Raw genomic sequence first — 24,117 nt, forward strand, 5'->3', positions numbered from 1 at the left:
GGACACTATGTAAGTACATACCACCTGTCTTAGGGTTTCTATTCCTGCACAAACATCATGACCAAGAAGCAAGTTGGGGAGGAAAGGGTTTATTTAGCTTACACTTCCATACTGCTGTTCATCACCAAAGGAAGTCAGGACTGGAACTCAAGCAGGTCAGGAAGCAGGAGCTGATGCAGAAGCCATGGAGGGATGTTCTTTACTGGCTTGCCTCCCCTGGCTTGCTCAGCCTGCTCTCTTATAGAACCCAAGACTACCAGCCCAGAGATGGTCCCACCCACAAGGGGCCTTTCCCCCTTGATCACTAATTGAGAAAATGCCTTACAGTTGGATCTCATGGAGGTATGTCCCCAACTGAAGCTCCTTTCTATGTGATAACTCCAGCTGTGTCAAGTTGACACATAACTAGCCAGTACACCACTCCTGCATTTTAGAAAACCACGTATTGATTCTTTACATAGTACTAATAAAACTGGAAGCAGCTAAGGTCAAAAAACCCCAAGTAGCCATTCGTCTTAATCCATTTTTTTTCAAATCCAATTTCCTAGTTTTTATTCCCTCCTAGGGAATGATGGAGATCAGGTAAGAAATACCATCCATCAGAGATGGACTCTCCTCTCCGGGTGTCTTCTCTTAATTCAATTTCCCGTGCTGTTTCTACTGTAATTTCCAAACACAGCTGTTCTCTTCTGAGTGTGATAGCTCTGCCCTACACACATCCCTGGGAATAATAAACAAACAACAGGGCACAGTCTATGCCACCAATCACACTCTGCAACATTCTCTACCCACAACACTCTGAGTTGCAGGCAAGCAGGCACACATGAGAAACTCACAGCCTTCCTGGACAGGATCCACACCCGGACATTGGAACATGTCCATGTTTAACTCCCACCGCTCTTCCCAAGAATGAGCAAGCAAGGTCTTGCTGCTGCATAGTGTTACATCATCCTTGCAATCACAGGCAATGCCCAAAGTGTTCTGCTGTCATTGTTCCTGTCACACACCTCCTAATTAGTGTCAGGGTGTCCTTTCCATGTTAACGAGGCCACAACACGCCTGTGGGCACTCACTCACAGAGACACGTATTCATGAGCGCATCCCCAGATACGCTCCTGAGCACACAGCTCCATCTTCACGTGAGCGACGTTCCCCCCCACACCCCCACACCCCCGTTTATAAATAGAGTATGCTCCACCCACCCTTGCATGCGAATATGCCCAAGATGTAAAGCTTGGGAAGAAGAAACACAAGCAGACACTTGATAGAGTCTGAGATTGGGGGCAGAAGCTAGACAGGCTGAGGCATGAAGGGACCCTTAGGGCCACACATTTGGGGAGGTTGCTTTCCTTCCTACCCTCCTGCAGGACTCAGAGTCTCACTGGGGACATTCATGTTCTTTGCTCCTCTGTTGGTGCCTTCCCAAGTTCAGGTGACTGAATGAAGGAAGACTTCTCTTTAGTCTGTTCATGGTGGTATTTACTATCAAGTAATGTCTCCTTAAGCTCAGTAGAGGGTAGGCAATGAACTCTGCAGCTTGCCAGAGTGATTCAGAAAAAAACCCTAGAGACATACAACTTCTGGGCCAGGAAAATAAGGGGCAGAAAGAGAAGTAATGGGTGCATATTTTATAATTTTTACAGGATGGGTCTTTCTTCTGTGCGGATGACTCTATACATGACTCTTGTCTGTAAATACCCAAGCCCTTACTGCATACCATAAAAAAATCAAGGCAGGTTTCTAGAACTATCATAAACATAGGCCTCTTCAATTCACAAAATATATCTGAATACATTATGTTGCTTAATCATCTCAACACCCCCGAGATAGATATGATAGATATGGTAATTACATCTATTTTAAGATCAACAGAAGAAAAAAAAAAAAACCAAACAAACAATAAAAACCTCTCAGGTTTTAATTGACTACCCTAATGTCACAGGGCTAACAAATCACAGAACTGAAAGTATTACGATTATTATGGTTATTTTGGCAGTGTTGGATCAAGTCTGAGGGCCCAAGGCAAGGATCCTCCCACTGAGCTATAGCCTCAGTCCTTAGATCTAAAATTTGAAGCTAGAATTTCTGATGCCAAATGTCATTTATTCCCCACTGCATGCATCCCCTCCCGTTTTTCTTGAATTCAGGTTTTCTTCCATTTTATTATAGAACCATATTCATAATCCTATGGGAACCTTGCTCGTTACCTAAAGATGTGTTGCTGGATGGAATAAACCCTCCAATGTCTGTACTCCTTTCCAATGCTCCCTTCTCTGGTTAACTAACACACGGGGGGTGCGTTAGCATTTACCAAGGCTGGATGCTGGAATCCCCCCTTTGAGAAAACCTGGGTCCTGCCTCTGAGAGTCTGTTCATTTCTCCCTCCGTCTCTTTCCTTAACCCCACCCCCGTGGCGGTCAACACTCAGTACTTTCCCCTTTAATCCACAATGTCTATCTTGCTGTTGCTGTTGTGGTACTTATTACAGCCAGCACATGCATTGTGGAAGCTCCAACAGGCTCCTTTTCACACAACCAACGGGACTTGGCTGCAGTTGTCCACTGCAGCATCGAGGAGCTGGGGACTGGACACAGGGCCTCTTATACCTCTGATATCTTAATAACACCGAGCAGCACCCCCAGTCATGATCAAGACTGTTATTATCAAGATCCGTGGATTCAGATAAGAGTTTTGTCCCTGCAGAGGCGGCCCCAACATGCTACTTTCAGCTTAGTGATCTACGAATACATACCTATGACATTCTCCTGTAATGGGGTGAAGTCAGAGAAGGAGCTTTAAAATAACAGACTTAGAACTGGAGGGGGTCTCACAGGTATGGGAACCCGAGTTCAGATCCCCCAAGATGCGTAACACCTGGCGTGATGCACATCTGCAATGCCAGCGCTTCTGAGGTGACATGGGAGACAGAAGCAGGAGAATCCACAGACGCTTGCAGACCATCTTGCCTGAGCAAGACGTCCTGTCTGTCACCAATAAGATCGAAGGTAAGGAACAACACTCTGTCCTCCACCTATACTCAGTGACATCCACGTGTTCACATTCAGAAACACATATGTAATCATGGACATGAATAGGCATCTTCGCACACTCTCACACACATTTTTTTTCTAAAGATTTATTTATTTATTATGTATTCAGTGTTCTGCCTGCATGTATCCTGCAGGGCAGAAGAGGGCACCAGATCTCATGGCAGATGGCTGTGAGCCACCATGTGGTTGCTGGGAATTGAACTCAGGACTTCCAGAAGAGCAGACAGTGCTCCTAACCTCTGAGCCATCTCTCCAACTTATGCACACACATTTTGAAAAATAGCTCTATGTGTACAACAACACAGCCTGATATTAGACCACTGGAAAGAGAGAAAAGCCCTGATGGCATCTCAGCATCACGTGAGCCTCCTGCTCAGAATGTGTGGGGACTGGGGTATTTTTCTAGTTGTAACATGGGTTGGCACTTGTGTGCGTGTATGTGTGTGTGTGTGTGTGTGTCCCAGTGCATGTGCGCAGTGGGCGGGGCATGGAGGTGAGAGAGGCTTGAAGTGGGCAGGGCATGGAGGTGGGAGGGGCTTGAAGTGGGCAGGGCATGGGCATGTGCGCTTCTGGAGTCTGCACTCCATCAACAGTGCAGAGTCAGGCTCTGGGGCCTATCTTCTCGCCTTCTTGTTGCCTAACTGTGCCGTGCCTGCTGTTGTAATTGGATTATTTTGAAATCTGCTATTTCTGTCTCGCCCCTTCTCCCCAAACTGTCGTATCAGCCCTGCAGTTTGACTAGGACACAGCTGCCAGATTTCACTCCAGAGAGAGCTCCATCTCAAAGCCAAGAGAAGTGATGGTCCCTCTGCTCCATCTGGGGACCAGTGGAAGGGGTTAAGCATCTGGAAGGGCCTTGCCTCTGTGACTACCTCCTTTCCTTCCATCTTGTTTTACCAACATCTCCAGAGGGGTGGGGTGGTCATTAGCTCCACCTGAGCACAAAAGAGGACACAAACCATGAAAGCCACGAAAAAGTACTGGGACTGGATAAACAGAGGTTGTGGCTTTTCATACGTATTTTCTACTGGGACTTCAAAGTCTCAAAGCACCAAGGATTTAAGGTGACATTTTCTTTTTTAAGTGGAGGAAGCCTCAGAGGGTAACCCACTCATGTTCCAGAAGGGAACTCAGAGGCACAGAGTCACTGAACATCCTGTCGAATGCTCTCCTGGTTCTCGTGTCCGAGGCCGGTCCACTTGAACATAGGTTCTTCCACAGACACAAGCAGGGGAAGGTCGCATCTCTGTCAGTGAGGCCAAACTTAGCCCCAGCTTTAAAAGCGTGGACACCGGCAAGACAACTCTGCTTCTATTCAGTTATATTTACTTGTTTTAGTTACTCAGCCCAGTTAACACTAGGAAACAGAAAGGGAAAGGGAAAGGGGCAATGAGCCCAGCAATGGTAGCCAGCATTACAGAAGCATTAGCCACGTGCCAGGCTGGCTAAAACCGCCGCTCTGAAGAGCACAAAGTGTGACTTGTTTCCTCCATTGTGAAGAGAAGGGGCAGAACATAACTCCCAAATCACAAAAAACCATATCCCAAGTTTCAGCAAACTCTTGATTGAAAACGCAAATAAATCCCAGCAATATCCTCTTCACTAAAGCCTAGGAGATGACACATGGTACGGACATGCTTCATTCTAACTCCAAACCATACTCCATGCACACTCACCCATTTTCATTTCACTCTTGTTTTTGTGTTTAATTGAGATAGACTCTCATAGTGTAGCCCAGGATAGTCCAGGCTCACTGTGTAGCCCAGGCTGACCCTAACCCCTTGGTAATCCCAAAGTCTCACCCTCCAAATGCTGCCATGGCATCACACTGGTCTCCAAGATGCTTTTTTTTTTTAAAAACATTTTTTCCCTAAGTCTTTTAAAAGTTTCAACACATGAACACTTCATACAGGCCACGGACTGCATGAAAGGGGTAATTGATAGCGATGAGGCAGGCCCTGAGTTCAGAGAGCGAGCTTACCTGATCTGCATGCTCCCTTCCATCTCTACTGCGCATCAAAAGCTCGAAGCTTACCCTCTCCACATCTTAGAGAATATATTCAAATGTCTCATTTTATTTGATGGTCTCTAAGAAAAAAAGGTAGACACTAGTTTGAAAAAGACCAAAGCTAGTGCCATGTTGAGTATGCCTCCACTTCCCGGGTTTGCTTCCACTTGGGAAAGGCCATTTCCCAACCATCAAAAGCATCACAGATGGGCTGGGGTGAGATCTCTTGAGTAGTACGGTTCCTGGATGGACACACGCACAACGATGAGCTTTGGAATCAAACCTTTTGTAATTATTTTCCCCACCAGATACCAGAATAATCCACTGTATTATTTCCATGCAATGTGAATGTCTCCACACGAACGCCATAAGTCACATTATTTATAAAAGTTATTAAGAATAAAATGCTTCATAAGGAAGGCTGAGAAATCACTTCAGAAACTCTAATGTGCTCCAAAATAGCCTTAAAAAGCTATGTCGATGTCTCAAAAAAAAAATTAAATAAATAAATAAAAAACTATGTCGACATATAAAATACTCTGTACACTTGAATCTCCGGCCGTACATGTTTTTCCTTTTGCCACAAAAAACATCATTAAGTGTCTCAAAATGCTGCCTTCTCCCCAGCAGGGTATAAATTATGGATGCTAACTCCAGACTGAAAGGCATGGAGTCAAAAGGGAAGAACATGTTTATGATGAAGGATAAAATTGAGGGAGATCTCTATTTTAAATATTAAATAGATAACAAAATGGTCTCCTTCACTAAGAAATGCACATTATAAATCTAAATGGAATATGGGCCTGTGTTCCAGAATGCATTGTGCATATGTGTGCGTGTGTGTCTGTGTGTGTCTGTGTATGTATGCAAGTGTCTGTGTATGTGGCTGTGTGTGTGTGAGTGTGTCTCTGTGTGTGCCTGTGTATGTGTGAGTGTGTCTCTGTATGTGTGTCTATGTGTGTGAATGTGTCTCTATGTGTATGTGTCTGTGTGTGAGTGTGTCTCTATGTGTGTATGTGTGTGTGCGATGTGCACTCCCATTCTTGCCTGTGATGTGTAGATCCATATGATGTGATGTGGAATGTGATGTGGAATGGACAGCTAGACTGAGCTTCTCAAAGAAGAGAAGAAAGCATGACCATTCATATTTTATGCTGGACGCTTGCACCCCATTAGAGCAGTTGTTGAGGACAAATGATAGTAAAAATGTGCCCATCAATGATAGTAAATTCCCAACAAAAAGCATAGCATTTACTTAATGCCCACTAAAGGCCAAAGAAGAGGAATCTTTGAGTGGATGTAATTGCATAAAAGACTGTTACAAGCATCAGGGATGTAGGGAAGTTAGGGGAAAGAACCATAAGCCTATAAATGATGAGAAGGACATCAATACTGGAATGTCCAAGATAAGACAACTTGCTTTGATCTGGAAACTTTGTTAATCAGTCGTATATATCTACCTTCTCTCTCTCTCTCTCTCTCTCTCTCTCTCTCTCTCTCTCTCTCTTTGTGTGTGTGTGTGTGTGTGTGTGTGTGTGTGTTGGAGTGAATCATGTGATTTATAATATACTTTAAGATAGACTATAGTAGATGAAACACGAAAGAGCCAGGGTCAAGGAAATGGAGCAGTCAGCATCATTTGCTGAACATGCGTGAGGACCTGGTTTGGATCTCCAGTACCCACATGGACTCCAGATGTGAGGGTGCACATCTCCAGTCCCTACCCTGGGGAGGGGCAGGTAGATAGAACCCTGGTCAGACAGCTCATTGGCCGGTTTGCCTGACTGACCTGATGAACTCTACATCCAGTGTAAGATGCTTTCCCAAAACATAAGGTAGGGAGTGATCGAAGACAATGATGCCAGCCTCTAGCCTTTACATTCTCTGCCTCGCTCTGTACCTCTCTGTCTCTGTCTGTGTGTGTATGTCTGTCTGTGTGTGTGTCTGTGTGTGTGTGTGTCTGTGTGTGTATGTGTCTGTGTGTGTGTCTGTGTGTGTGTCTCTGTGTGTGTGTCTGTGTGTCTGTGTGTGTATGTATCTGTGTCTGTGTGTGTGTGTGTATGTGTGTGTGTGTCTGTGTTTGTGTCTGTGTGTGTGTCTGTGTGTATGTGTGTGTCTGTGTCTGTCTGTCTGTGTGTCTGTCTATGTGTCTGTGTGTGTGTGTGTCTGTGTGTGTGTCTGTGTGTGTGTTTGTGTGTGTGTCTCTGTGTGTGTGTCTGTGTGTGTATGTGTCTGTGTCTGTGTGTGTGTGTGTATGTGTGTGTGTGTCTGTGTGTCTGTCTGTCTGTGTGTCTGTCTATGTGTCTGTGTCTGTGTGTCTGTGTGGGTGTGTGTGTGTGTGTGTGTGTGTGTGTGTGTGTGTGTGTGTGTGTGTGTGTGTGTGTGTGTCTTTGTGTGTGTGTGTGTGTGTGTGTGTGTGTGTGTGTGTGTGTGTGTCTGTGTGTTTATGAGCTATAGGTCATAAAATAGTAAGGTAAATGCATCCCCATGAAACAATCACTTCAATTCTTCATGGTTAAAGAATGAAATTAAAGCAGCCCCCAACTATTTACACGTTTGTCTTCCATTCTTTTAGTTACCCAGGTTAGCACTGATTTGAAAATACCAAAAAGAAAACCCTAGAAACATACAACCTACAAATTCTGAAAAGCATCCTGAAATCCCACGCTCTCTCACTCTTTCCTACTTGACACATGCATCATCCCTCTGTCTCGTGTGTACACATGGTATTTGCTACCCTCCTGTTAATCTCTTAGCAGCCGCCTTGGCTTTCAGGTCCACTGCTGTGGTTTTGCAGCTGTTTATGTGGCAGAGTCCTATTTTACTTAATCGAAGCCCCAAAGCACCAGTGCCCATCACAACCTACTGTCATATCTTACATCTTCAGTATTATTGTGCATAATTTAAAGATAACTTTTGTCATGTATATGCATGACATGTATAGAAAAACTTAGTATTCATGTGCTTTAGAACTATTTGCTTTTTCAAATGTGTACCTTGAAGTATGTGCTGTGGTGATGAAGAATTCCAGGGTATTAGCACACATCAAGACAGATGCAGGGTGACATCTATGCTTTTAATGTGGCATGTACTTAATAGGAACCAGAAGATTCACTGCCCAGTCTCTCAGAGACTAGAAAATTGTGAGAGAGATGTTCTGCTTAAATCACTTCCCTGGAGAGATGGGTAAGTGTACATCACTCATGCCCCAGCTGGGTCCACTGGAGAGAGCGTTCCTATACGCTCCTGTCATGTATCACTTTCCAGTTTGGAGTTGCTACCAAGAGCACTCCGTCCATCTCCTCTCTCTCATCTACTCTCTGGTTGTTCCTGTTTCCTGCCTTCCTCACCCACAGGTCCTTCTTCAGTCTCATCCTTTACTTCACACAATCCAAAAGCCATGGCTTCACTCAGCACTGGCCACACCCTAGGGTACCCTAAGTTCCATAGGAGACTTTGAGGACTAACTTCTCAGCGATACTCTGTTGATTTTAAAGATGCTCTTCTACATGCCTGTGGGGTGAAAATGGTTTGCATCACCATAGCATGCAGAGAACAGCAAAAACCTGCAGGATCTCAGCTCCGAAGCACCACAGCACCAGACAGAGATAACAGTGCCTGCTTTCCTGCCTCCCTGCAGGGACAGATTCTGGAAAGCTTTGGGTAACTACCATGCCTGCATTTCTGCACAACAGCCTGGGAGTCACACCTAAGAGCTCCTTTCTTCCTGTTTGGTGACAATAAGGAGTCTAAGTGCTATCTAAACACTACATGTTCCATATGGTGATACCATTACCATCCATACAGCAGCTCCACACAGCCTTCCTACCTACATGCATGAAGTGTCTCATCTGAGTCGGGCAGAGCACAGCAAATGCTCTGTGTAATGTATAGTTGTCGAGACACACTCTGCTTCATCCTCTCTCCCATGAATTTCATAATTCTCTTTAAGCCTAACATATACACTTGCCTAAAATGCATGTTTTGTTTTCTTATGCATTCTCACTATTACCTAAGAGAGATTCACTTATGACCATTAAAGAAGCAGCCTTCAGCTAAAATGCCTTAATTGGAGATGTAAATGTTTCTCTTCTGCTAAGTACAAAGCTATGTGAATGAGCCTGGAAATTAGGGTCCCAGTGAATATAGTACAAACATACACAACCCAGCCATAGAAGGGTCAGTGGAAGGCAGCAGCTGAAGCCATCCAAGGGGCACTGAGTTTGTTGTAGTTGATGAAAAATTACTTTTGGCTGTCTTTCTCCCATTTCTCTATCTTAATATGTGGCCAAAACGGGGAGGGAGGCAGAACCCAGCTTACCCCATCTCCACCTCTATTTTTTTTGTTTGCTTGAGATTTTCCATATCTTAATATTATGTGTATGGGTGTTTTGCTTGCCTGTTTACATCTGTACACCAAGTGTGTGCAGTGCCCTCAGAAGCCAGAAAGGGGCGTAAGATCTCCTGGGATGGGACTTACATTAATGTTTTCAGCCACCATATGGATGCTGGGAATTGAACCCAGGTCCTCTGAAAAGCAACCAGTGCTCTTCACTGCTTAGCCATCTACCTTCCCCCTGCACATCTGTAGGCTGGAGTGCACAGTGTCAAAAACCAAGGAGATGGGAGTTCTTCTACCATGCCTTTCCCTTCATTCAGTTCATGAAATGAAGCTTGTTTTGCAATAGGAGGAGGAGACAAGACAAGCAAATCAGCTCGCACATGGCTCCAGAAGGGGAGGGACCTCTTGCTATGGGACTCACAAAAGACCTGATACCTTCCCGGCCTGAGTCACTTTCTGTACCACAGCAAGGCAACCTGGGTAGGAATGAGAAGCTGGCCCAAGGCAGCCAGGTCGGATTGATACTCGGGTGCCCTAGCCAGCCAATAGAGCAGCAATCTTAAGCCCTGAGGGAAAATGGATCTCTTCCTTAAAGACCTTCAGAAGACAGTCTCTCCTGGGCAGCACTGACTCAGTGCATGCTAATAAAAATAAGCCATGGAATTCCTTCAGACACGGGTGGGGGTGGGGGTGGAGGGGGGGGGATGAACCAGAGGCAGAATATGAAGAAGGGAAAACATAATTGCATAAGGCAGAGTTCCACTGTTGTTAGCACTGTAGTATAGTGTTGTGAGCCCCTATCATGGTCCTTTTCTTTTTAAAGGACTTATATGTTTGTATGTGTATCTGTGTGACTGTAAGTACACCCTTGTATACAGGTTAAGTATGAGTACGTGCCCACAGAGGCCAGCAGAGGACATCAGGTGTCCTCTACCACCCTCTATACACTCCTTTGAGGCAGGGTCTCACCCTAAATCTGAGGTTTGTATCTTCTTGACTAGGCTGAATTCCTGCCTCACCCCATTCCCTCAGAGCTGAAACTATAGGCATTTCCCAGAATGCCTGGTTTATTATATATAAGCTGGGGTCTGAACTCTTGACCCTCAGGGTGGTAGAACAAGTGCTCTTAACTGCTGAGCCAACCTCTCCTGCCTCCATTTTTCTCTTTAATGTTTTTTTTTTCTCTCTCTTCTCTCTGCTCTCTTGAGATAAGGTCTCCTGTGAGGCAAGCAGGCCTTGAATTCCTGATCCTCCTGCCCCTGGATACTGAGATCATAGGTATGCACTTCCATACCTAACCCACAGCCAATCATTCTCTAGTATCAATACATGTCCTATCGACACAAGACTTTAATGAGAATAAACTTGCCATGTACAGTCACATGAGGCATCACCTCACCCAACCAACACTATTGTTTACCTGCATTTTATAAATGCAAACTTAGAAAACCATCCCCTAGAAAAGAGCAGGGCCCCTGTAGTGATCTGAGGGCTCAATAGCCTCTCTGTTCTATATAGCAACCAATGTCCTGACCCTGGGCACAGCATACATACACATGCTAGATAGTCATAGACACATGTGCATTCTTAATAATGAGAAGTCCAACTTCAGATTGCTTCTCCCAGAGGCTGTTTATGAAATACCTCCTTATTCTTTTTGAGCAGCGACCAAACTTCACTTTTTACTGGAAAATGCTGGCTATTCAGTGATTTCACAATTGTCTAAAAATACTTGGCTGGAAAGAAGGATCTCACATCTCCCCGGGGCTCTCACACTCCTCCTTGATTTAGTATTATTTCTCAAATGTCCAGATCTGGCGAGCTTTAAGTGTAGCTTCTGTCTACAGAAGGTGGGCTCTAAAGCACAGCAGGATCTGCAAGCAAATCCCCTCCTCGGCGCGAGCCCACGTCCCCTCACACAGCACAGCACACATGGACACACACAGATCATTTCTCACCATCAGTGAAAAAAAAGCCAGCACCCTTTCGGCATCCTGAGCGCTTGGCATCCAGGACTTGGAGGATAGAGAACTGCTTCTTTGTCTCTCCTGAAAACAGAACCTGCTACTGTTTGATTGGAAAGTCATTCAGAAACATGTATTGAAACTCTTCAAATCCAAAAGCTCTCCCATTCAGCTGTTCACTGATAGGCAATCAATGTCTCAAGGAAGCCATTAATAACAGGAACTTCTATAGTTACAAGAGTTTTATGCACACACACACACACACACACACACACACACACACACACAATTCCAGATGAACAGGATCAAGTACAATAATGTCTGCTTGTTGGAAAATTATATAATCAGAGAGAGTTACATGGTAAAAATACTTGGCATTGAATGGTGCCGATCGTCAAGAGAAACAAACGTTAGATGAGCCTAGAGATTATATTGTACTCTCCTCAGTCTGACCGTTGCCCGTCAGCTGAGTGTCAGCATCAGAGTTATTCTTTACGTAACATGCTCTTGTCACACAACTTACCAGTCACCTCAAAGTAAGTAAAAAAAAAAAAAAACAAAACAAAAATCTCTACTAAAAAAAGAAAGAAAAGGAAAAGGGACTCAACAGAGCAGCTAGATGGCCCGGTGGGTAAACCACTTTTTGTGCATGGATTAAAGGAGCAGAGTTCAGATCCCTGAACCCACATAGAAAGCAGACAGGTAAGGTAACCCACTTGTAATTCCAACTGAAGGCAGACACAGAGGTTCCCCTGAGCAAGCTGCCTGACTACACCAGTCCTATTAGCTCTGGGTGCAGTTGAGAGATGCTCTCTCAGTGTACCAGGTGAAGGTGATTGAAGGACACTTCCAATGTCAAGCTCTGGGCTCCACATGCACAGAAACATGTAAACTCACATACATGTGAGCATGCCTACACACAAGCATGCACACCGCATGTTTGTGTGCATGAGTGTATGTGTGTATGTGTGCATAAAAGTAATAGTTCCCTTACATTAAAAGACTCCATAAAAATAAGTAGAGGGATAATATTTAGATATATAGATATATACTGTTCCTGTATGTGTGTACCTGTGTTTGTATACATGTGTGTATATGTGTGAGTGTGCATGCGTGTTCAGGTATGAGCATGCACATGCATGTGCGTCTTCGTGAAGAGCTACTGATGTGCGCCCACTGCTGTCTTAGGATTTCCAGATGGTTCAGGCTTTGGATCTACTCACCTGTACCATTTGCCTTCATCACAGTGCAAAGCCACAAGCAGCCACTTCCTTCCCGGGAGATCTTTTCCTGAAGATGTTGCTTGAGTAGAAAGGGTGGCAGTAGAGAAATTCAGTGTAAGAGGCCTGAACCTGTGAATATATAACCAAGACTGGTGGTTAGTCAGGCTTGTGGCCCTAATTAACATAATTTGAAGTCACCAAAAAGATAAACACCCCCCCAACAAACATGTATGCACACACACACACATGCATGCACTCACACATGTCTGCCCACAGCTGTACAAACATGCACATACATGCACACACCACACACATACATGCACACACATTATAATTTTTAAATAAATTAATTGAATTGAATTAATAGATAAGTCCCCCTCTCCTGCCTTGATTCTGATATTTCAGGAAATCAAATACAAGGTTGTTAGCTCACTCTCAGAAGCTACCAGGAACATGCCAAACTGGAACTTTTGGGTTAAAATTCTTCTCTTTTTAAAGGTTTATTTATTTTTATTTTATGCATGAGGGTTTGCCTGCATGTATGTATGTGCCTTATATGTGTATGCAGTGCCTGCAGAAGTCAGAAGAGGGCGCTGGATGCCCCGAGACCAGAACTATAGATTGCTGTGACCTGGTAGTTCAGGTGAGTATGGAAAACTAACCTGCTGCTGACCCTTCCTTCAGATGCTGGTCTGCATTTCAGGCAGGCAGCACTTCCGGCCCTGGCCTCCATCTCCAGTTTGATTGTAGCCCTCATTCTCCCACACCCTGAGTTCTCACCCACCTTGAATTTGTCTAAGACTAAAGTGTTGAGGCTGTGACAATCCGCCTGCCTGTGTACCTCTGACATTACTGTGTCCATGTCAACTCCCACCTCACCGGCTCTGAAGGCTTCATGTTGCAAAAAAGAAAAAAAAAATAGGAACAGTGGACTGCCAAGGAAAACGCTTTTCATAATAACATCTTTGGCAAATGACCCACCTCGGAAGCATTAGTCACTGTTGGGACAATAAATACACATTTTTCTGAGAGGTCACAGAGCCTGCTCTAGTGGATTCTCTTTCATCCACACTGCAAGATTTCCTAGGCTTTAAGCAGGAATAAAGACAGCGTGGCTGTCCTACGCAGCCCACTCTATGGAGGTCCTGGTGTCAGCCTCTCCCTGTGACCTCTTTCCCAGCAATGAACCTGGGGGCTTCCCTGTGGGGTCAAAGCTTCTCACTGTTCCTGTGTGATCTCCAGATGCTGCCTATGAAGAGAAAATGATGAGGGCCAGGAAGACTGCTCAGTTGGTAAAGTGCTTGCTGGGAAATTACAGGAAGACTTAAGTTCCACCCTCAGAAACTACTTTAAAAAAAAAAGTCAGGCATGATGCATGGTATTCATCTCAGTGCAGGGGAGGCAGAGGACAGCAGATCCCTCGGCCAGTGCTCAGCTAACCACAGACCCTTTCTCAGAGAGCAAGGCTGATAACTCCCAAAAGACAGCATCCGGAGTTGGACCTCTTCCCTCCACAGGCTCATGCATACATGTACACACATGCACATACATATATTCACACACACATACACACAAGGGACCGCTAAACGCAATAGACAGAAAAATGCCCAGGGAAGACTCTGACTTAAGCTAGAACTTTAAAACTATTTGTCCTGTACAAAATTTGAAGCCTGTCAAAGAATGTCTGTAGCAAATATATCACCTTTGAAGTTCAGCACAAATGGCTGACAGGGACCTTGCCTACCACCCTGCTAATGGGCTCTTCCCATTTATTGTGATTTATATGATTTTAGGTTTTGTGGTTTTGTTTTGTTTTTTTAATAACAACAGGTTCTCATGTAGCCCAGGCTGATCCCTAACTTACTGCCTAAATGTCCCTATGCTTAAGTCATTCTCCAGGTTCTACACCCTGCATGCTGAGATGGCTGACGTGTTCCAGTCTATCTGAATAGAGGGCTTCAGGAAGGCTAGGCAAGAATCCTACCAACTGAGGGATACACCCTCAGCTCCTAAGATCCAGTAAGTAATTCTATCATGCTATACGCAGACTCTTGTATCTAGACCCCCCCACCATGTTTTTGTTGAGATTTACCCGAGTTGCGTTTTAGAGTAACTCGAGTTTGCTCACTTTTCCTCTATATGATTCCATTGTGTTGCTAAACAGAATCCGTTTGGCTTCAACTTGGCTTTGCACTAGGGTGGCAAAATCTGGCCCAACACAGCCTTTGCACATGGTACAACTGTATCTCTAACTTGATATATAAACAAGTTATAATCTATTCTAAGAGTAGAGTATAGGCACACAACCAAGCATCCAAGGCTCAGCCAATCACAAGAGTCGAGATTTAGCCAATCACAGACTGCCATCTGATCAGACCATGTCTACAGAAGGCCAACGGCAACTATAGCCAATCACCTCCTGTCTGCTTGTCACTTCCTTTTCTGGGGCTATTAATATAACCTGTAAATGTGGTAGGGCGGAGCCTTCCAACCCGTCTTTGTTCTGGAATGCTGCCCGGTTCTAGAACCTTTTTTCCTCGCTTAAGTAAACTTTGTTAAATTTAACTCATGTCAGTTTTTCTTTTAACAGTTTCTCAGTGTGAAAATATATGTGTGTGTGCATGTGTGTGTATGCATATATATATATATCTTCTATTGATGGACTTCCACATTTTTTTTCAGCTTCCATTTTTTCCCCCTGTTAGAAACACACTATGTCTACTGCAAGTGATACACACAAGCACACATGTCCCTGGGGTTCAGCCTGGGACTATGTGAACACACACTATTCCACAATAGCATCAGAGTAGTTCCCAAAATGAATATATCAATTTTCATTCCTCCTGGCAGTAAGTCACTTTTGTTTTCAAACTGACCGGTCATTTCAGAATCAAGAAGATGGGCCCCATCTGCAGCTGGTGGGTTTGTTTGCTAAGGGGAAGTTTTGAGCATCCACGGTGTCTTTTTTTTTTTTTTTTCACAGTAGTGAGTTTCCATGTCATTCACCTCTGGTGAGTGGGTTACTTGCCAGGAGAGGTTTATTTTACCACCTTGAAAAGTGACCTTAGCTGATGATTTGGATCGGAGGCGAAAGTGAAGATTCTGTTTCTGTCATTCAGTTCTTAAGGTGATGCCAAAGGCTATCCTAATGGGGGGTTTGGGTGTGGAATCCCAACGCAGAAAAGGCAGGGGCAGAGAGATCAGAGGTTTAAGGACATTTTAAGTCACAACATAGGTTCCAAGACAGCCTGGGTTATATGCTACCTCAATAACCACCAAACTAAACCAAGACATAGAAATACATAACAAAATAAAGAAAGGAATGTTGTAAGACACGTGAAGTTCTAGGGCCAACACTGCCCACTGTGTGTGTGTGTGTGTGTGTATGAATATTCTATAGTAATAAAAATGAAATGATGAAAAATTGAGGCATTTCTTTATGTTTTCATTATTAGAGAGAAGCTAAACAGTGATCCAGATTAGATGAGAAAAACACTTTGGGTTTTATTTTAGAAATGCTAAATTAAAGACCTTGTAAAGTATGTTTGGCTGGGCATAGGCTTCATGGGAAAAAAAAAAGTCTTCCCTCTGCATAAGACCAAGGTTAGAAGGGGTTCCTAAGCCTTTGATGCTTGATTCAAAGAGCAATCCCCAAGTGGGCTATTTTTACAGGGCTCTTCCAGGTACTGGTGGACTTGGCTGGGTCCAAGTCTGAGATAGGAGATAAAGGTTTAGCCAGACGAGATTCACTGGTCACCATCCGCACTAATCAACATAAATCGTCTCACCGTCCCTCCCTTTGTTTATACTGCCAGAACTCTTTTTTTGTTTTGTTTTCGCATGTATTCTTTTTTTTTTCCTTTTCCATTTTTTATTAGGTATTTAGCTCATTTACATTTCCAATGCTATCCCAAAAGTCCCCCATACCCAACCACCCCCCTTCCCCTACCCACCCACTCCCCCCTTTTGGCCCTGGCGTTCCCCTGTACTGGGGCATATAAAGTTTGCAAGTCCAACGGGCCTCTCTTTCCAGTGATAGCCGACTAGGCCATCTTTTGATACATATGCAGCTAGAGTCAAGAGCTCCGGGGTACTGGTTAGTTCATAATGTTGATCCACCTATAGGGTTGCAGATCCCTTTAGCTCCTTGGGTACTTTCTCTAGCTCCTCCATTGGGAGCCCTGTGATCCATCCAATAGCTGACTGTGAGCATCCACTTCTGTGTTTGCTAGGCCCCGGCATAGTCTCACAAGAGACAGCTACATCTGGGTCCTTTCGATAAAATCTTGCTAGTGTATGCAATGGTGTCAGCGTTTGGATGCTGATTATGGGGTGGATCCCTGGATATGGCAGTCTCTACATGGACCATCCTTTCATCTCAGCTCCAAACTTTGTCGCTGTAACTCCTTCCAAGGGTGTTTTGTTCCCACTTCTAAGGAGGGGCATAGTGTCCACACTTCAGTCTTCATTTTTCTTGAGTTTCATGTGTTTAGGAAATTGTATCTTATATCTTGGGTATCCTAGGTTTTGGGCTAATATCCACTTATCAGTGAGTACATATTGTGTGAGTTCCTTTGTGAATGTGTTACCTCACTCAGGATGATGCCCTCCAGGTCCATCCATTTGCCTAGGAATTTCATAAATTCATTCTTTTTAATAGCTGAGTAGTACTCCATTGTGTAGATGTACCACATTTTCTGTATCCATTCCTCTGTTGAGGGGCATCTGGGTTCTTTCCAGCTTCTGGCTATTATAAATAAGGCTGCTATGAACATAGTGGAACATGTGTCCTTCTTACCAGTTGGGGCATCTTCTGGATATATGCCCAGGAGAGGTATTGCTGGATCCTCCGGTAGTACTATGTCCAATTTTCTGAGGAACCGCCAGACTGATTTCCAGAGTGGTTGTACAAGCCTGCAATCCCACCAACAATGGAGGAGTGTTCCTCTTTCTCCACATCCACGCCAGCATCTGCTGTCACCTGAATTTTTGATCTTAGCCATTCTGACTGGTGTGAGGTGGAATCTCAGGGTTGTTTTGATTTGCATTTCCCTGATGATTAAGGATGTTGAACATTTTTTCAGGTGCTTCTCTGCCATTCGGTATTCCTCAGGTGAGAATTCTTTGTTCAGTTCTGAGCCCCATTTTTTAATGGGGTTATTTGATTTTCTGAAGTCCACCTTCTTGAGTTCTTTATATATGTTGGATATTAGTCCCCTATCTGATTTAGGATAGGTAAAGATCCTTTCCCAATCTGTTGGTGGTCTTTTTGTCTTATTGACGGTGTCTTTTGCCTTGCAGAAACTTTGGAGTTTCATTAGGTCCCATTTGTCAATTCTCGATCTTACAGCACAAGCCATTGCTGTAAGATCTGTTCTGTTCAGGAAATTTTCCCCTGTGCCCATATCTTCAAGGCTTTTCCCCACTTTCTCCTCTATAAGTTTCAGTGTCTCTGGTTTTTTGTGAAGTTCCTTGATCCACTTAGATTTGACCTTAGTACAAGGAGATAAGTATGGATCGATTCGCATTCTTCTACATGATAACAACCAGTTGTGCCAGCACCAATTGTTGAAAATGCTGTCTTTCTTCCACTGGATGGTTTTAGCTCCCTTGTCGAAGATCAAGTGACCATAGGTGTGTGGGTTCATTTCTGGGTCTTCAATTCTATTCCATTGGTCTACTTGTCTTTCTCTATACCAGTACCATGCAGTTTTTATCACAATTGCTCTGTAGTAAAGCTTTAGGTCACTGCCAGAACTCTTAAGTGGGTCTTCCTTGTGATTCTGAGTCCCCCTCTCCACCCTGGTCTTCTTTTGCCTGGAGCGCTAATCTGTCATAGGAATGCCTGAATCATAGTATCATGGTCAGGGGAGAAACGGCTAATTAATAATTCTGCAGGAACAGGGGATATTTCTGGGAAACTGGGTGTTGAGAGAAACTAAGAAAAGCAAGTTATGGTATGAAATGCTTTTACGTTGCTTGCTTGGCGTTTCTTGGTAGTTACCAGTGACATCAGCTCTGTGTAGACCCTCACATTGTGTTACATCAAGGGAGATCTCATTTTTGTGGTTGTTTAAAATGTATTTATTTACGTATGCGTTCATTCACTTGTTCACTTGCTTATCTCCGTGTGCCTATGTATAGAGTGCGGAGGACTATTTGCAGCAGTTGGTTCTCTCCGTCCCCTACATGGGTGGCTGGAATCTAATGTAGGAAGCCATGCTTGGGTTAAAGACAGCTTCGTCTGCTGAGCCATCTTGCTGGACCACAAGCCTTTATTCTGTTTGCACTTCATAGGTTAGTAAACTGGAGCCCAGGCAGGCATTACCTGGCGAGCTCTTCCTTCCTGGCGAGGGAAGCTTTAATTGCCTTGTCTATTTTCTATTGAAAACTGTGATTTTTTAAAAGCCACCCTGGGGCAGAAGTAACACATTTGGCAGAGTGTTTTCCTAGCTTATACGAAGCTCTGGGCTTAATCTCCAGCATCACATGTAACAGCCGTGGTGGTGCATACACCTGGATTCCCAGTGCCAGGGAAGTGGAGGCAGGGGCATGAAAAGATCAAACTCATCCATTACTACATGGTAAGTTAGAGACCAGCCTGGGATACATGAGACCCTGTCTTAAAAGAAGCAAAAGCCACCTTACAATGGTATTTACTGTCTGGTATTACTGTCTGGTATTAGTACATATGGCGGAAGAAGGGGTCTATGTTTTCGAGTCACAAGCTAGCAAGAACATTAAAGTCACCATACTGTAAAGGAGGCTTGAGACTGGGTTGTATAAAGATCCTGGTTAAATACACCTATATTCCACAAGTACAAAATTCCATTGACAAATGACTTTGTTGTCCAGTATGATATATAAGGATGTTGGCTTATTATCCGGTGACAGGACTGTTTGGGGAGGGGGAGAGCTATGGGTGCTTGCTGAAGTGCTTAATGAGTAGCTAATTAGCTTCCTCCCTTCCTATCTGAACTCATGGAAAATGAGGTCAGAACCCACTTCCCACCCAATTACCTTTTGGAGACTGTATCAAACCCACTAGCCGCCTTTGTAACAGGGATCTCTTTACAAAGACAATACAAGCCTAAAAATTCTTCATCAAGGGCCCTGCCTGCCACAGGCCGGGCCTGCTCACCAAATAGCTAAGCATTTGTTATGAACTCTTCTTGCAAGGGAGCTGTTGGGACAAGCTGGGCCAATGTGCCAGGTCTCAGTGACATCAAACTGCCTGTGCTCCTTGATTGGCCATCCTTGCCTTCATTCATCTATGAGGGGCGGGCGTGGCAGACTAGATGCTCTTATGACATCCCACTTCCTATCCTGTTAGCCTTGCCCACAGCAGAAGAACGCGGCCATTCTGGGACAGCAGTCTGACAGATGCAGAGCTTCTGTTCTCTGCCAGAGGCAAAGGAAGCAAACTGGGGTTTATAAGCATCTCTAAGTGGAAAGAAGACAATTTGTTTAGGCTTTGTAACAGAAGATACACACACGTACAGGCCACCCATTTTCCTTGACACTGTTGTGGCAGCCGTGCCCATCCAGGAAAATATTACCTCACATGCTCAAAGAACGCTTCCCACCTCTGAGACCACTGCAGGTCTCCAACAAGCTGCACAGAGCTGTTTCCAACACAAGAGAAAGCATATCCCTGAATGCTATCAGTAGTGTTGTGAAATCCATGGTGGGAAAGAAGGCCCTATGGGAACTACGTGGGCTCCCAACACAGCATCGTGTTTGACTAAGTGGGGAGGTGCACGCCTCTGGGCCAGGACAGCAAAGAGACGCCGCTAGGTTCTGAGCTGTGCTAGATGTAGAATTGAGCAGCCAAGAGCCGAGTATGGAATGGCTGAACTTGGTAAAACATGCCATGGAGCTCGCTCAGCACAGGTTGTAGGGACTGGTAATCACTGTGGCATAGCTACAAGACGACCTTCCGATGACTCAGGCTACCTGGACCTCCATAGTTAGATGCTGTCACTTCCTTTTGTCTTGTTCTCCTTCCTCTCCTCTCCCTTAGCTTCTCCTCCTTTTCTCCGACCTCCCTTGATCTCTCTCTCTCTCTCTCTCTCTCTCTCTCTCTCTCTCTCTCAGTATCTCCTCTCCGGTTTCTCAGAACGAAACACTCGGATATTCAAAATAAATACATGCATTCCTTTAGCAGAGATAACTGCTCACTGCCTTGCTTCTCGGGTTCATTAGTCATTAAATGAGACATTGATGCCCGAGGAGAAGGTTAGCATTGAGCTGGGCTCAGTTATATAAATAGAAGTCCATGGTCCAGAGTACTTCTCTAGCGTGCAAGACAGCCCGAGTTCCATCCCCAGGATCATAGATATAAACTCTGCAAGGGGGCACACAGCAAGAATCCCAGCACCGGGCAAGCTCAAGGTTACCTTTTGGCTATGTAGCCTGGCCTAGGGATCCTGCCTCAAAATAAAATAAGAAAACAGAATAAAACCATGCATGGTGGTGTCTCTGCTCTCAACTGGCTACTCAGAGCAGATCTGAAAACAAAGCCTATGGTTACCTGAAAGGCCAGCAAAATGGAGCCCTGTGATAGTATCTGCTCACAAACCAGGTGGGAGGACCTCTACTTGCCATTTAGCTGCAAGGTTGTCCAGCAGAGAAACTGGCCTCTACTCTGGAGCCACACCTCCTTCTCTCTCTCCATTGCTGTGGAGACGAGGAAGAGGAGGTGTTGGTGTGTCGGCACAGCCATGGCAGAGCCATGCACAGGGACAGCTGCAGCGGAGGGGATCAGGCAAGGCCAAAGGTTCCTACGTGTCCACTCACCTAACAAGACTGTCCCCATTCTACCCAATCTCAAAGCCAAGGATACGTAACGCATTAGCACCCCACACTTCTCTAGCTTTCAACGGCCAGTCATCATTGTCTATAAGGTGCTAAGCTGTCAGTCTCACCAATCACTCAGCAGGAGGCTGCACAGAGAGGATGGATCAAGGCAGACATGAAAGGCCTCACGGTTAGTTGATATAGAAAGAAATATGTTTTGACATCGAGGAGACCCAGCACTCTGAAGGCTTCTATGTGAAGCTCCCCATGGCCATTTCTTATGTTAGAAACGAACCGTGGGTCTAAAGGGCTAGCTCAGTTGGTAGCCTGTTTGCTAGGCTACCAACAACAAGAACACCACTTTGATCTCCAGCACGAACATAAGAAACTGGACATGCTGACACATATGCTGGGGTAGCAGAGAAAGTCCTGAGCTTCAGCCGGGCCCAGGGACCAATGAGAGACTCCATCTCAAAACACAAGTCATACAGACTCTGAGGACCAACACCTGAGGTGCATCTTTGGCCTACACACACACACACACACACACACACACACACACACACACACACACCCCACACAAACACACAAGCTTAATTGGTAAAGGACAGCTGATGTCTTTTAATAATAAACAAAACAGCTGTCACACTGAAAGATGGTATTATTTCTAAGTATTAGCATGTCCAGATATGGACTCTTCTCTTTCTCAGTGACATTTCACAGGGGGGCACACTTTGGGGAAATCACTAAAATGACAGTGTTCATTGCTAAATGTCACTGGAGTAGTAAATAAATCTATTCACTTTTAGGAAACTTTAGCAGAGCAGGATAATAACATGTCTGTAATCCCCTCCTCCTGAGGCAGGGGGATCACTAAGAGTTTAAAGGGCACTAGAAGATGTGTATTAAGACCCTGTCTCAAAAGCAAAACAACTTTCAAGATGAATATCACGCCATACCTGGACATCTTGAATGTAATGGTATGATTTTTTTTTCCTTATGAAACTGTAGTAAATGAATCATGGTTATTTTCTACCAATAACCGAGGTCAATAGGACTGGAAAGGTAGCCCAGTTTGTAAAATACTTGCCTTGCAAGCATGAGGTTCTGAGTTCCATCTCCAGAGCCCAAGCTTAAAACATGCCTTTAGAGCCAGCTGGGATGGTGCTCTTATTAACCCTAACACTGGGGCACCTTGAAGGTTAACCAGCATAGACTGGTGGCAGGTTTCCAAGCCACATAGAGACATTGCCTCAAAAAGTAAAGTGGAGGGTGTCCTGAGGGATGCTTCTTGAAGTTGAACTTTGGCCTCCACACATATGCACACACACACACACACACACACAGAGGCATGTGCACAAATACTAACGACATACTTGAACCTCCTTTCATAGCCCTGAACGACACATGCCGTGTGCTATCGGCAACACATCTTAGGAAGCCAGCTGACCCTTCCTATCTGGTCTCCATTCTGCCTGGGTCAATGGCAGCCACAAAGAATGCAGTGCCATTTTCATATCTAAGCAAAACCACACAAAAAAACAAAAGGCATCTTACAGTAATCCCCCAACGTCAAAGGAAGTGATTCTAGAGTATCCACACCGCTGATTACATTAACACAGATAATTAAAAGTTGCCCGTCTAATAATATTAGGCAGCAGACACAACTTTTAGAAAATGTCTCCCTGGTATTAGCTATGCAAAAAAAAAAAAAAAAAAAAAAAAATCCCCGGGTGAATGTTCCTCACTAATCAAATCCATCTCCTCTTAAGAGTGGGTATAATAAATGGGTAGCCTAGAAGGAAGGCTTTGAACAGAATGTCTCACTATTGTCTGATTATTCTAAATTTAAAACTCCCAACAAAGGCAGGGATTATTCTCCTGGAGGTTCAAGATTCATGAGAGTTTGCTAATGAAGTTCCTTTAGGAGAGCAAATCAAAAAATTGCTATCTGCAAGCCGCCAGTGTTTTATGCTTGGGTGGTGTTTTTTAAAATCAAAGTCACTATTCATTCAACAACAAATGTTTGTCTGGAGTAAATGAATGAGAGTAATGGCCTCGAAGCACTTCACAAGCTTAATCACCTCTAAGCTACGACTCAAGAAACAGCTTCTATCCAGCCTGAATGCACATGCCAATCAGAGTGACATGGCAGCCGTCCTGCGGAGGGCTGAAGTGAGTGAGGCCCGGAGACCACAGCATACCTTTTGCTGCTTATAAAATGACTCATCTTGGGGATGGATCTATCGGCCCCTGTATTTGCCTTTCTGTGATGTCTCCATACAATCTGGAAAGCTGAAAATTTCAGGGCAGACGAGATAAGATTCAGAACATCAGACAAAGTGAGGGGAGTTGCTGAGATCACAAAAGGGGTAAAATCCTTCCACCTTGATACTAAACGGAATGTTAATATATCACCCCTAGGGGGAACAGAGAGCAAAAGACTCACGCCGAATCTTTCTGATACCACAGTAAGAGAGACATGTGCCTTTAGGACACAGGACAGGGGGTAGGGCAAGACTCCCTGAGGCTTCTGGCTTATTCCTATTCTTCCAATAACATTGATGAAAACCATCCTTTTACCCTCATTCCGACCTTAGACCAGGACGCAACCAGAGAACTGGCCAGTTACTTAACGCCCACCTGTTTGCAACTCACAGGCAATGCTAGTTAAAAAAAAAAAAAAAAAAAAAAAAGCTTTTTGATTTGTTTTTGTTTGTTTGTTTGTTTG

At 44.5% G+C, this 24,117-nt stretch overlaps 1 protein-coding gene across 17 annotated transcripts in view; it reads right to left on the reverse strand.

The window, feature by feature from the left end:
• Atxn1 (ataxin 1) overlaps positions 1-24,117 on the reverse strand; it is a 415,237-nt gene that overhangs the window by 233,167 nt on the left and 157,953 nt on the right. For all 17 annotated transcript variants that reach the window (NM_001199304.1, NM_009124.6, NM_001199305.1 and 14 more), the window contains one exon: positions 12,588-12,716. The gene's annotated coding sequence lies outside the window, so the exon portion shown is untranslated. The remainder of the gene's footprint in view (positions 1-12,587; positions 12,717-24,117) is intronic.

Source organism: Mus musculus, chromosome 13 (assembly GCF_000001635.26).
Source record: "Mus musculus strain C57BL/6J chromosome 13, GRCm38.p6 C57BL/6J".
NCBI classification, from domain to species: domain Eukaryota; kingdom Metazoa; phylum Chordata; class Mammalia; order Rodentia; family Muridae; genus Mus; species Mus musculus.